We start from the raw sequence: 14,012 nt of genomic DNA, 5'->3' as shown, positions 1-14,012 counted from the left end.
GTGCCCAGCTGCCCTTGGTGAGTTGGTGAAGGAGTCCATGGGCTCCATGGCTGAGGGACTACTAAAGAGGGGTATCACTCTTTCAAATTACCTCTGGAAAACCTGGCAGTGCCCAAAGCACTTACTGTAGTTCTGAAGGGCAGCTGTGTTATTTTCCTTTTCGTTAGAATATCAAACTGGCTGCCAGATTCTCCACCTTATTTTCAGAAATGGAAAACACAGAAATAATCTCAAAAAAACTTGTCTTCCATGTAGACCTACAGTATAGGTTCTTGCATCACCATGGAAATTAAGAAATCGCCAACACCTTAAATCTCACTGACAAGGAAATAAAATAGTAAAATGTCAAACATGGCAGGATGAAATCTGTCCTTCCTAGATACCTAGTGAGATAAACAGTTCTGGACCAGGGTCAGACAGAACAACTGAACTATAATAAGCTTCTGTCAGAGGGCTCCACTGGCAGAGAGGAATAATGTTTTGAGTGGTTAAAGTGCATTGAAAATTTCTACCTGGCCCTTGGAAAAACTTGTTAGTTAAACATTAATGTGGTTCCTTTGCCAGTGGCACAGGTCACAGGACCACAAACTTGTTTCTCTCACCCTTCACAGATCCAGTGTTACATGCTGGTTTTAGGCTTCATAGGTCATATTTACCTTATAGTGTTTCTGACATAGTGGTTTTAGGAAATAATATTACTGGTTAGCCAGCACAGACTAAAGCCTGCTGAAGAAGGTCTTGCTGTGCCAGTGCCACCACTGACTTCTTTCTCAGTCTCTCAAATATTTCCTACTGCCATGTCTTTTGGCTGGACACTGGTTCTTCTCTTACCCTTCTCTGAGCCGAGTTATTTCATTAAAATGGCAGAAAACTAAGGAAAACTGAATCCCTGCTGGAATCCCTGCTAGCAGGGAACTAGATCCATTCACTACAGGGTCAGATAGCTGGCAAGGAAGGAATTACATATTGGGGAAGAGTAGGGTCTGGGAAGGCAAGGGGCATGTGGGAGTAGGTAGGTTGTCTTGTCTAACTGCATCCATATTGTTCATGGTGCAATGGCACCCTGGCAGCAGGGCCAGCCTTGGCCCCTGCTCCATCCTCCAGTGAGGATGGACAGGCTGCAGTGGGACAGGCTGCAGGAGAAAGATGAGTTTCACTGGACCTCTGACTTGAGGGAAGCTATATGGCAGTCTAAGACAGCAGAGATATGATATATATGGCCAAGGGAAGGGGAAACAGAGAAGGAGGCTTTCCCTGGCTCCAGTTGCAGTAGTCCCACTTCCTGTTCTGGTTACTGCATTGCCTCCCCTATGCTGATTTGCTCCAAAACCTCCCAGGGAAGTGAAAGAATAACCAGAACACATTTGCTACTGAAAAGGCACTCAGCCTTGAGCTGTACACATGCAGCAGGAAACAGGGTGTCAGAATCTGGCACTGAACGTGACAGGCCAGAGATAACGTGGATCAGGCAAAGACACAAGGTCCCAGCCCCACGGGGTCAGGAAGAGGGTGACACGGGATTTGTGAGTCCCTAGGCTGGCCACAGGAGATGATGGGTGATGCAGCATAAAACTCGAGCAGCACAAACATGATACTAAAGCTCCTATAAAAAAATCCCCAACCCTGCCAGCACAATAGATTAACAGTGAAAACTTGACTCATCAGCAAGGGTTTGGTGTAAGTCAGCACTTTACATTGTGTGGCTGCAGTGATTTTGACCTCAGCGCCCTAATGCTGGATTTATTACTCTGTGAAATCACGGGCACAGGAAGGGCAAATGAACAAGTGAGGCCAAAGCACCTAGCACCTCAGGGATAGTGGCTGGTAGGACTAAGCCTGCAAAAACTAGATCTGCTGGGTCTAGCAGTGTTCAGAGCTCTCAGCTCTATTGTAAGCACTCATCAGAGCAGATAAACAGCTTGCCAAGTCCAGTGTCTATATGAAAAGTTGGGAAGAAGGAATATGATAAATTATCTTTCCATATCCTGAATTGAATCTAATTTGGTAACTGACCATCTGTCTACTTTTTTTAGCCTCTTTTTAAGTCTGTGATGTGTGCTTGTTTTCAAAATCACTTCCAGATATAAAATTCTTTTAGATAACCATCCCTTTTTATTTATTTCACATTAGATACTTGGGTGTAATGGGTATCGGTGAAATGATTTTTTTACCATTGCCTTGTTCCTGAACTCTTCTTTTTAAAGTGTGCCATATTCCAGAATAAGAATGCTCTGCTGGTCCTCTCATGTAAGTAGCCCCAGTGCCTACAATACACACACTGACATCCAAAGTTGCAGTTCTACAGATTCCTCTGCACAAAATAAAGGTCCTTCAAACTAGCAGAGAACCAATCCAGCTCCTGGGATAGTGTGCTTGAAGTGGGGTCTGTAGAAAGGAACTTTAGGAGAGAAAGGAACCATATGAGGAAGATATCAGTGTTGTCTCCGATTAACAGATTTTTTAAAAATAGCTGGAAGGACTGGAGTGTCAGACCTGTACAGTGACAAGGACTGAGTTCACAGAAAGAAATTAAATAAGCTAAATATTAAATCCACATGGAATGCCATGAATCTGAATGTCTAAAATTTGTCTAAGGATTTCTGAATGAAAAACTCCAATATTCTTTGACAGACAGTTAAAATGCTCTGAAGCCAGATCTGAAATCAATGCATTTCTCAAGATGCCTCATCTCCTCTCATGTCCTTTTACTTTCTGGCTCAGCTTCAGATAACATATAAAAGCCACAGTTTTTACAGAACTTATCACAGGCAGTATATTCTAGCTATTACTAAGATGAGGGATCTCAAATATTTTCATTTCTTTTATGAGAAAGTTAAGAATTTCTGCATAAAATTATCAACAAGGAAAGTATCTCTCTCTGGAACCAGGTCCTGGTTATTCATGTTACCTGGAAATAGGATAGTGAAAATAATGGATATTTTGAATCACAGGTAGTTCAGAAAGAAATGACAGGGAAAAATAATTTTGAGTTGCATCAAAACAGAAACCTTTCAGAAATGGTTGGTGAAATTAAAAGGTTTGAGAAAAATAATTTCAGGATAAATTAAATACTTGATTTGACTAAAATGCATCATTTTTTCTGCCTAGAGCATTGCCATACATATGAAACATAATAGAAAGTAAATTTCAAGGAACTACCAAGTCAGAAAGGTCAAAAAGAAATCCATGTTATTTTGAAAAAAAGCAGAATTGAAACAAACAATTTTCTTAAGATGATTTTTATTTTTTTCTCTTAATAGACAATTATAGTCCAGCATCAAATCACAAAAGCAGCATTACTGAAACTTCTCTGAGAAATAATCCCACATTTGTGCATGTGAGCTGCTTTCCAGGTGGGAAGAGGAGAGAACATGGAGGGATGCAAACAGCCACAGAGCCACAGGAGTTGCAGCCCTGCTGCCCATCTCCTCTGGTGAGTGTCCTGAGGGGCCTCAGTCCTGGTTTGCTGGCAGGACTCAGAGAAAACAAATCCACCCGGGATTCCCAGCCTATGCTGTGCACAGATGGAGAAGTCTTGAGCCAATGGAAGAAAATCAAAACCTCTTGTTCTGAAATGACTTTAATCTGGTGAGAGAGAGACCTCCATATGGATGCTAAAATAAGCAGAAATTCTTACTGCAATGAAACCCATTTAGATTTCCTGTATAGATGAATTTAAGGAAGACATTAGAACACTGATTTTTGTGACCCCCTTCCCTGTTTGTGCATGGCACCTGAGATGCCACCCTGACCCAAAGGAAATTCCAGAGGAAGGAGCTCTCCTCTCTCCCTCCCTCTGGGTCAGCTGTTGATGCACCAGCCTCCTTCTTCTAAGAGCAAAGGGACTGGATACCTTGAGTTCGTGCTTTGAGTGATTCTGCTGGGAAAGCATGAGTGTTGCCTTGGTATTGGTAGCCCAGGTGCAGCTCTGTTGTTTACCCTTCAATTTCACCCCAGATTTTCAAATCACTTTCTGCCTGATTTTCAATTTATGCTTCAGGCTACATCTTCTTCTTGATCTTCCTAAATACCTAAAGGTATTTGCTGTATTTGCAAAGCCATTATCAAACAGCTATTTGCTGCTGCTAATACAGAGAAGGGAAAAAAACATTTCTGCTAAAACATGAGATTCCTACTCCTAAGGGCAGGATGTGTCAGCTCTGAAACCTTATCTGCACATGAACTGTACTGCCTTGTAATGGCTTAACCATCTTGAGGTAGAAGTGCTTATTTATAGGAAGAAGAATCCATCTGCAGAGGCATATTTATATTAAACTGATGGAAGATGGGAACGTAAGGTGTGTGAGGCATAAGTGAACCTGTAAGGATAAAGCCTCATCTTCATAAATTACTCAGTGGAAACTTTCCAATTGGAGTATTTTGGCAGTATGTCATTATTTGAAAGGACATATTGCTGCAATGTAGTGTTTGCTTGCTTTCTGCATACACTATGTACTCCATGGATTTAAAAAAAAAAAAAAAAAAAAAAAAAAAGTATTTTGGCATAGGCCAAAGCAAAGACACAACAACTATAAAACACAGCACAGAAATTCTGATGGCAACCACCCTGCACAGTAGGGGGGCTGGTATTCAGCTAAACCAGTCTTCTGGTACAGCAGGTTCTGGCTAGTGAGACGCCATTGTCATTTACAAGCAAGCATATTTAAGTGGTTAGGATATCTTCATTCCATTTAGTTCTGATTTGGCTGGTCTCCTTGTACTCGTTCTCTCTGAGCACACTTAAGGGACCAACCCCTTCATTTGCATATTCAGTTGCACAATAATTTTTTCATCAGGTCACTCTTCTGTGAGTTGCCATTTGCCAAGTACTGCATTTGGAAACATTTGCTGGTCTCAGGAGAGGTGATGCTTCACTTGCCTTGGGAAGAAGAAGACAGAAGTCCTCACAGGCAGGAAAAGCTGGGCTAGATAAAAAATGTATTAGCATAAGTAAGATAAAAATTTAAGGCGCAGAAATTGTAATTGCAAAATACATCTGTGTGAATTCTGGCATTAAGGGAACCCTGGAAACCACAAAGAAAATAACTGCCATTAGCCAGGGAATGACAGTAAAACAGGTTTAAACTAAACTACATTATGTGATGTTCACATGCACTGAGGACATGTGCAATCATTGGAGTGTACCCGTACAGCACATCTGAGGGTTACCAGCAGTCTGCCACTGCCAGAAGGGGCAGCCGGGCCATTTTCCACTGAACTTAGTTTTGCTCCATCTCTGTCCCTCAGATGAGAACCTGTGAACCAATTCTCACCTGGCAGAAACTGCTCACATTTTACTTTTGGTAGAGTTATTTTTGGTCAGGACAAGCAGTTTCAGTTGGTGCTTAATTCCAGTACTTGGAAGAGATCGAGATCTCTCACCCAGTGTGAGCAGGACAGAGCTCAGTTTGCAGCACCTGGGAGCTCATGTACTTTACCTGTACTCTGGTTGTATAACTCTAAGGAGTCTGTTCCTGGGCTATAAGAATCCATCACCTTTCTCCAGGATTCATAATGCTGCAATATCTTTTTCTCTGCGTAGAGCCTCTGAGTTTAGATGAAAAACCAGTTTGTTTGGGGGCATGGGGCGTGTACCCCTTACACTAAGAAGCAGAGGCCTTGAGTAGTTGGTAGGCATGTTCTAAACAGTGCCAGAGAAAGCTATGGCTTTGGACTGAGGATTGCTCAAAGTTTGTCTTTCTCCCCTCCCAGTCCTTGTGAATTTACAGCATCATTGTTTCTCATCATGTCATCAAACCAGCCCCAAATACCCAGGGTTTATCCCTACCAAGAAAGTTCAAAAAGATAAATAACGTGAAGACAGCTGAAAGTGTCATCCAGATGCAACCACGTCAGTATGGGTTAGTGCTGGCATAATTCCTTTTTGTGTGAGTAAATGCTCTGGTTTCAGTACACAGTCTATTGCTAAGAACACTGCAACACCAGTTGCAGTTCCTGCCCCTTGTGCTGCTATCCCAACTTGACAATCACTGCTGCTAAACAGCAGCAGAACTGAAATGCTAAGCAATGTGGATGGGAAGAGACTTTCTGGAGTCCAAGCAAATCTTGTAAGGAGAGCAGCTTTAACTGCAAATGTATTTGGGAGGTTGAGATTCTGTAGAAGAGATTAATTCGAGACTTCTAGAACAGGAAAGGAGATTTAACCACATATCTTTCATTAAATAGAATGAGGAAATACCCATGTCCAGCTTGGAAAATTTTGATATAAATTATTTAATTGCAGAATGACAGAGTCTTCCTGAGTAGTACTAGTTCCAGCTCTGACCCTTTATAAGTACCAGACTCATAGAATATAATGACAGAAAACAAACACTGAAAAACTGTTGCAAATACAAATGTGCTGAAAAATTGAATACTTTACATGGTGATTTAAGAAAAAAAAAAAAAAGTTATTGAATTCAAGCTGGCATTTAGGGGCTACAACAGTCTAGAAACCTTGGCAGGAAAAAGAGCACTGACCATTATTGTTATTATTCTTTTTCTGGTAAAGCAGGAGCCAGTTGTGCTAGAGTTTATCCAAATTATTTTAAAGGGAGCTGTTATCATGTTGTTCTCTTAAACTTCTCACTACTTCTGGGTTTTTTTGGGTTTTTTTTTTGTCAAACCCACAAAAATTTGTTAAGGAGGACTTGGTTAGTTCAGTGCAAATTTCCACTGCTTGCTTTCTGGCCACTGTTCTGGTCACTGTTTCTTTTAAATCTTAAATGAGCAGAGGTAACTTGATGGGTTTGGAGCTTAAGTTCCCATTCTTTGATAATCAAGAACGGGAGAACTGCAGCTTGATATAACACTCAGAGTAAAAATTATGGAGGTGTTAGGTTTCTTATTAAGTCACCTCTTCTGTTTGTCAATGTTCCTTTTTTTCCCCCACATTAATGACTGCTGAATAGTTTACAAAGAATGCTGCAGATGACCAGTTTTGTGTGCTGCAAAGTGTTATATTCCTCTGCCCCTGGAAGCTCCCTGGTGTGAACACCATTACCTATTCGTATAGAGAGCCTAACAGGTTACACTGTAATATGAAGTGAGGAAACAAATGTTAGAACACTTACGAGAGGAAAAAGGAATAGATCTGAAAATAGATCCAATGAGAATTATTGCAGAGCTACATAGAAAATTAATTTAGCTAGTCATACAAGATCCATCAGCCTGTTGCTCCCCCTGAAAGAACAAACTCTATATCCTTGCCTGCGACCTTCCCAACACCTTTTGAGGAAATGAGTATGAACCAAGTCCCTTCGAGAAAACAAGAACCATCTCCCTTTGTAGCTTTTGGTTTTGAAATATTTCCCACTGTCCAAATCAAAAAGTTCTTTCATAAAATCCTTGTTCATCTGGTTTTGCCCCGAGGCGGAACTAAACTCCCCAAGCACTGAAGTCCTCAGGGAGACCATAATTCATTCCAATAGCAATGGCAGCTCACCTTGCAGCTGTGGTAGCAGCTAAAGGACCTCACTCTCCATGGTGCCTTGTAAGAGGCTGTGGGTATGTATATCTGTGAGTAGGATGGGGATGGAGCAGGGGGAATCAATGTCCTACCTGTGTAAGCTCAGGTGGGCCTGCATAGGTATAACATCAAACCATAGTATAGGAGCAAGAATTGTGCAAGTCACCTCCAGGAGCTGGTTTGGTACTTCAGAGCTTTTCTGATGGCCGGGATTCCAAATCACCAAACCTGCTTATTGACTGTGTTAGTGTTTCCAAAACGAGGAAACACTTTTCACCCCGGAGCAGCAGTTCTGAAGCTTTGAGGCACAGAGCATTCTGTAGCAGAGCTCCGAGAAGCAGCTGGTTATTCATACAGAGATACAGGGCTTGTACATTCATGTGGCTCTTTTGAAGCTAATTACCAGAACATAACGAAAGAAATAAAAGTTGGATGGAATAGCTTCTTGAACTTAATTTGTAATCTGTGGAGTAACAATTGGTCTGCAATGCCTTAATTTGCTGTGACATAGTTTGTGGTATGCAAATCATGGAGAACTCTGTCTCTCTATTGCAAAATTACCATAACAATTTATGTTGGCTTAAAAGTACTTATCCTCTCAGAAAGTCTTTGTTTCCTCCTTTGACTTTAGAAAGATGAAAAAGAGTAACTGACACAGTAATTTGATGACCATATCAGTCCTGTAGGTCCTGCTCAATCAAGATACTGATACTGCTGCTGATAAAATAACAAGTTGTCTGATAGACACCTGCCCCAAATTTATTCCTGCACTTGACAACACAGTGTAGCTAAGGTCAAATATAAGGAAATTCTAGTTAATCATAGTTCTGGAGTGAAGTAGAAGCACTGGACGTAAATTAGTGTAATACAGAGCAATTCTCAGGAAAGAAAAAACCCTAAGATTTTATTATTATCTCCCTGTGAGACTGCAATTTGCACTATAATTCTATCAGCTGTCTTTTCTGCTTCTGTGCATAATCAGATATAACATCACATGTCATTAAAGAAACAATTATTCCAACAACAGACTAATAAATGCCTTCTGTTAGATGCAGGATTTAGCCGGCAAACATAAATAGACCTTTTGCATCAATACCAGTGAGGACTAACAGTGACATTTTAATGTCACCCACTCATTTGTGAATTGCCACATTGTCACTGCAAGCCACAGGGTGGAAGGAAAAAGAAGGAGACAACCAGCAAATGCAAAGTTATCATTCGTGGGAGTGAAGAAACTGTGACTATTTAAAGATGTTAGTCAAAAACTCTAAAATTAGGACATACTTGAATCCCACATGAATTCCATATTTAAGATTGTAGGATTGAACATTTAATGAGAATTTGACGGAACAGGTTGGGTTTTTTTGGTACAGTACTTCTTACTTATTCACAGTCTTCCTGTGTTAACTTGGACAACTCATACAGTATTTTTGTGCCTCATATTTCCTCAGACTTTTAATTTTTGGGGTATATTTTAGGCAGTATTTTCCATTCTTACTGGAAGCAGTTTAGTAGTGTCTGCAAAGAATCTACAGATGCTCTGTATGGGTAGGGAAATTCTGCTGTCCTGATGAAACATGAGAACCTGAAGATCCTGTAATAACAATTGGCTTCTTTTTCTTCACACTCCACTAATCAAAAAAACAGATTACAGGGAGCAGCAGGGTTAATTTGATTCTTAACTGGTGGATAGTTAAAACTACACTGCAAAATTAAAATTTCAAGAACCAATTTTTCAGCAGAGGGTTTTTTTTCAGCAATTAGTTTCTTAGACATGCATAGAAGGTTTTCTGTAGCACTTATTACAGCAGTTAGCTCTCCATGCCAGGATATAAATGCAAGTTGTCATCTAAAGCCTTGCAGCCAGTCTTGCAGTCACACACTGATGTCCATATACATTCATTGACTAGGCTGGGCTTAAGTTCCTACCTAAGAATATTTTATCAGTTAAGCCTGAATGCAATTGCGTCCTTTCAACTAGGTGTCAAGGATAAAGATTGGAAGATTTAATGATATCCCTTTAGTGCTATTTGAAATTTCATGAATGTCAAATGTTCTAGAACATTTTGAAATGAGTTGACTGGTTCCCAGGAAAGTCATAGTGAGGTGCTAGGGAAAAGTAGGAAAACATCTAGCCAAAAGCATGATGCCTTTTATTATTTGTATGTGTCTGCATAAATTTGATCTATTTTGCAGGCATGGCCCCTGCCTGGCTGCCACCATTTAAGCAGGCTACAAAGATTCTAGGGACTGTAGGTGAATTCCTGTATTTGAACATCTGATATTACGGGATACTGACTGTGCAATGTCATCAGCACAAGTTTTGACAGCTTAATGCATTTCCTCCTCTCCCAATCAAGCACTTTCTACTTCTTCAGTATCATTTCCCTGTTGTTTCATTCAATCTCAAGTCAAACCAGCAGGCAAAACTTTCATAAACCTGCAAAGGACCATTTTAAAAAAGCCACACTGGCAACATTGGCAACAAGAACTCCACAGCTTGTGGCAACAATTCCGTCCCAAAAAGAACACTGGTGAAAAACCAGAATTCTGAGAGAAGGTAATTCTTCATTACTGACCCATTACTGTAACAGGTCAGAGGGATTTAAACCCTGAAGAGCACTAGTGTGGAATGTGGAATATTAAAATCATTCAATGGTTACAAAGACAGGAGCTGTTGCCCTGTACTGCTTTCTCACCATGTGTACTGGCATGTTTGAGATGAGTTGCTTTTTTTCCCCATTGTCTTTATGACAGGCATTTCAGTTTGAAGGGTGTGTAGGAAAGTGAACTTTCAAAATATTAGTCATCTGTAAAGTTACAGTATTCTACTTTCAACAGGATGTGAGGCAAAGTTTTCCAGAATTTAGATTCAGTTACAGCAATCAAAAGGGGCTCATCTGTAAGAGGATGATGTGGGCTTTCCAGTCAGCCATAAATCCCATTAAGGACCCATTGTAAAAGATACTGCTTTTGACATGGTTAATAATAATGGGAAAGAATAATTGGAAATCCTGTGACCTATGTGCAGTGTTTCAAAGCAGTGTATGATTCACAGTGTTGACTTTAAGGCAGACAACACTAAAACCTGAAGGAGAAAGTGTGGTCTTTTTTCACATTTGCTCACCAACTTCAAGTTTTCCCTCTGTTAAAATTATGTATGTGGAGACCTTTATTATCAACATAATTTTGTTCTTTCTACTCCTAAAATTTCAAGTGGAAAAGGAAAGCTTATGTTTAATTTTTCCATTTATTTTCTTAATAAAAAGATTTCTTTATTTGAAGCATCCCCATTTTCTGAGCTATATAGATCTATTAATCAAAATTTATAGAATTCAAGCTACTAAAAAATAGAGAGAGAAAAAAAAGGGGACTTATGGGAGGTTGCTAGCTAAGAAGAGGATAAGCACAGAAGGAATGAAGATGCACAGCACTGTGCTCCCAAGAGCTCTGCACTTTGCCAAGCATCATCAGCACTTTTTCATAGCAGGATTTTGCTACCTACTGGAAAACCAATTGCTTTGTTTTTAGCCAAGGTTCCAGTCTAGAAGGAATCACACTTTAATTTAGAATTCTCTGATTTGTTATCTGTTGTGAGCTAAATCGTAAACTTGGCAATGATGTAAAAAATAACAACTGCTATTCTGTACAACTGATATATCAGAGACAAAAAAGCAGTCTCTCAGTGCATACAGCAGAAGTCTCTGCTCAATGTTTGCCTGTTTGCAAACATTGCTTCAGTTACATTTACTCCAGATCTGGGAAAAGGTTTGGGTTCTCATTTTGTTTAAGCCCCACAAATGTAAACACTGGATAAAGGCCACTACCATATTTCTCTTGCATACACAAGTTCAAGAATTGCCCAGCACTTTAGTTATAACAGAAACAAAAATTTGGCTACAAGGAAGTTGAGATAATTTCAGGAACTTGAAGCAGACTTTCAAAGTTGAGAAAATTTCAAGTTAATACCCAAAAGCCTAATATTGCCTAGCATGCTGACAGCTGTCAGTGACCTACTATACAGCCCTTAAAAGACATACTAGGGATGTAATACTGCAAGTTCTTACCCATGATACAACTAACTCATTTTGAAAAGAAAAAATATCCTTAATGAGATATCTTTAAGAACAATGATGTATCTTATGCACAGATATGATAATCTTGCAGCAACTCTTTAGTTTCCTGTAGTTACTGTTCAGTGTTGATCCAACTGATTTCTGTCAGTAGCTAGAGATTAATAACAGACTGTTCATTAGCTATGTCAGCTATATGATGTACTTAGCACCTTTTAACACCAAAAGTCTTCTCAGCCCTCCAGTTTCACCCATAGTTCAGTTCATGTCATTTATTCTGATGTGAAAGTGTAATATCTGTGTAAATATCACAGGCAGATGAAATGATGTAGCATCTATGCTTCCATCCCCATCCAAGGAAGAACTGCCAGCAGTTTCAAAATGCTCAGACTTACCAGTGCTGGAACCCACACTGTGCAGCTGTAGACTGCAGGGATGGCAGCTACAACACCCACAGTCTGTTCCACCCAGGCCAGCTGTGACAGAAGTGGACATTTCAAGATGCAGAAGACAAGTGTGAGGTTGGTGGCTAATGGTCCTGCTGTGGGAAGCAGGTGAACCAGCAGGACTTACCTGCATTCCTTCAATTATACTGTCCCAAACTGTCACAGCCATTTCCATATGATGTATCTACAGTAAGATACTATACCACAAGTAGCAAAGAAAAGAAATAGCAAATATAGCTGTCCTCGTATATTCAAGTGTTACAAACATGTTTTCTGGTAGTTGAATGCTTTATACCGTGCAAATGTATGTCCAGTGAACAGAGACATCTTTATAGTCTGCACAGTTTTTACAGCATTTACACAGTATTTACAGCAATAAAAGGGACAGCAACTCTTAAGTATGAAATGTCCCAAGGGATTTCTGGGCCTCAACATATATTGCAGATACACTTCATTTCTTTTTCAAAAGGACCTCCCCCCTCAGAATAGTCAACCGCTCCACCCAACCAACCATCACCCCACCCAACTTTAAAAAGAGACATCTGTTATTTATGCCCACCCTACTATCAGTTTCTCAGGCACCCTTAAGGAACTGCAAAGTGAAATAACTGGGAGAGCTCAACAGCCAGCCAGAAAAAGTGAAAGGCTTCTGGCTTCAGCAGAGAAATACTGAAGAAATGCCCAGATACAGCCCACATGACTGAATTATTCCAGTAGTTAGCAGCATTTGAGATCAGGTTTACAAAGTCTCTTTTCAGGGATAAGGATTGATATAAGGATACATTCTACGAGCTTTCTGCTTTACACTGATAGCAGTCAGCCTCAATCATTTACCTGCACTGATGCAGAGCCATGAATGGACATGGATCTGTTCACTTCTGTCACTCTCGCCAGTCCCACTGCGGGTTTGCCAAATGCCTCTTAATGAAACAAGGGCAGGTTAAAATCGATTAATGCCACTTGCCCCCAGAAACCCAGGGGAGGGGACAGTTTACAGCTGTCTATGCAGAAAGGCAGGTGCACCTAAACACTACAATGGTTCATTTGGCATGGCTGGTCTAGCTGAAAGAACACAGAATGCTTTTGCACCTTGACCTGAATATTACCTGCTCCAAGGGCATCTCATGTGCTATTACCAGCTTCATTCCTTGTAAAAGTCTCAGAATATGGTTTCTTCAAGGTTTAACCACAGGAGATGAACTACCTAACTTGTAACACAGTTTTATTAAAAGCAGACACAAAACTGGTAGATTGGCTCCGTTTTTCCAGTAATGAGTGCACATTAGGACACGTCAACACTGAATTTGGCTAAACTGAAAAATCACAGAATTGTGGAACAGCTGTAAAACAATGTTTCATTATAACAAAACTAGGGATTCAAAGTCATGTTTCATTTTTTCTGTCAAACTGTTCACAGTTTAGCACAAACTAAAAAGCTAGCCCCTCTCCTATTTTATTCCCTTCTATTCTAATCCCTTCTATTAATCTCAGACTTCTTCCTCCTTTGCACACTCAGATAAGGACATGAAAAAATGAAAGTATGTACCATTTTTTTTCTTCAGTGCCAACAAGAAAACAAAATGCATAACTCTACTTTTTTTTCTGGATGAAGTCTCTGAAGTTTAGCCTATTGCCTTCAGGTTCATATGCATTCCATATAACTCAAGGTGAATTAAGTCAGGACTGTAATCTCCTCAGCCCTCCTTTCTAGCTAATGGAAAAATAAGTTAGCAATGCAATGCTGAATAGCTTCTCTTCCAGTGAGAAGCCTGAAGTTGTTGGGCTATTCTGATGTACCAGGACTGTGCTGCAACAGCTGTAGCTACACTCAACGCAGGAGTTGTTTGTGCTTTTGCAAACAGTACTAGTCATACAAAGAAATGCTGGTAAGAGGGCCAACTAAAATACTTAGCATCAGACATTAATTTATGCTAAGAGCTCTCAGCAAGCCATCTCTGTCAACCATTACTCTGTAGAAGAAGCGGTGTATGTTTAGATACAATTTTCTAAAGAACTAGTCAAGCC

General features: G+C 40.2%; 1 protein-coding gene across 1 annotated transcript in view; it reads left to right on the top strand.

The window, feature by feature from the left end:
• The window catches only part of SEPTIN10 (septin 10), a 63,904-nt gene that overhangs the window by 20,367 nt on the left and 29,525 nt on the right, over positions 1-14,012 (top strand). The gene's annotated exons all lie outside the window — the stretch shown is intronic.

This window comes from Sturnus vulgaris, chromosome 2 (assembly GCF_052056855.1).
Source record: "Sturnus vulgaris isolate bStuVul1 chromosome 2, bStuVul1.hap1, whole genome shotgun sequence".
Classification (NCBI taxonomy): domain Eukaryota; kingdom Metazoa; phylum Chordata; class Aves; order Passeriformes; family Sturnidae; genus Sturnus; species Sturnus vulgaris.
Note: the sequence above shows the minus strand (reverse complement) of the source record. Positions and strands in the feature narration are given on the sequence as shown.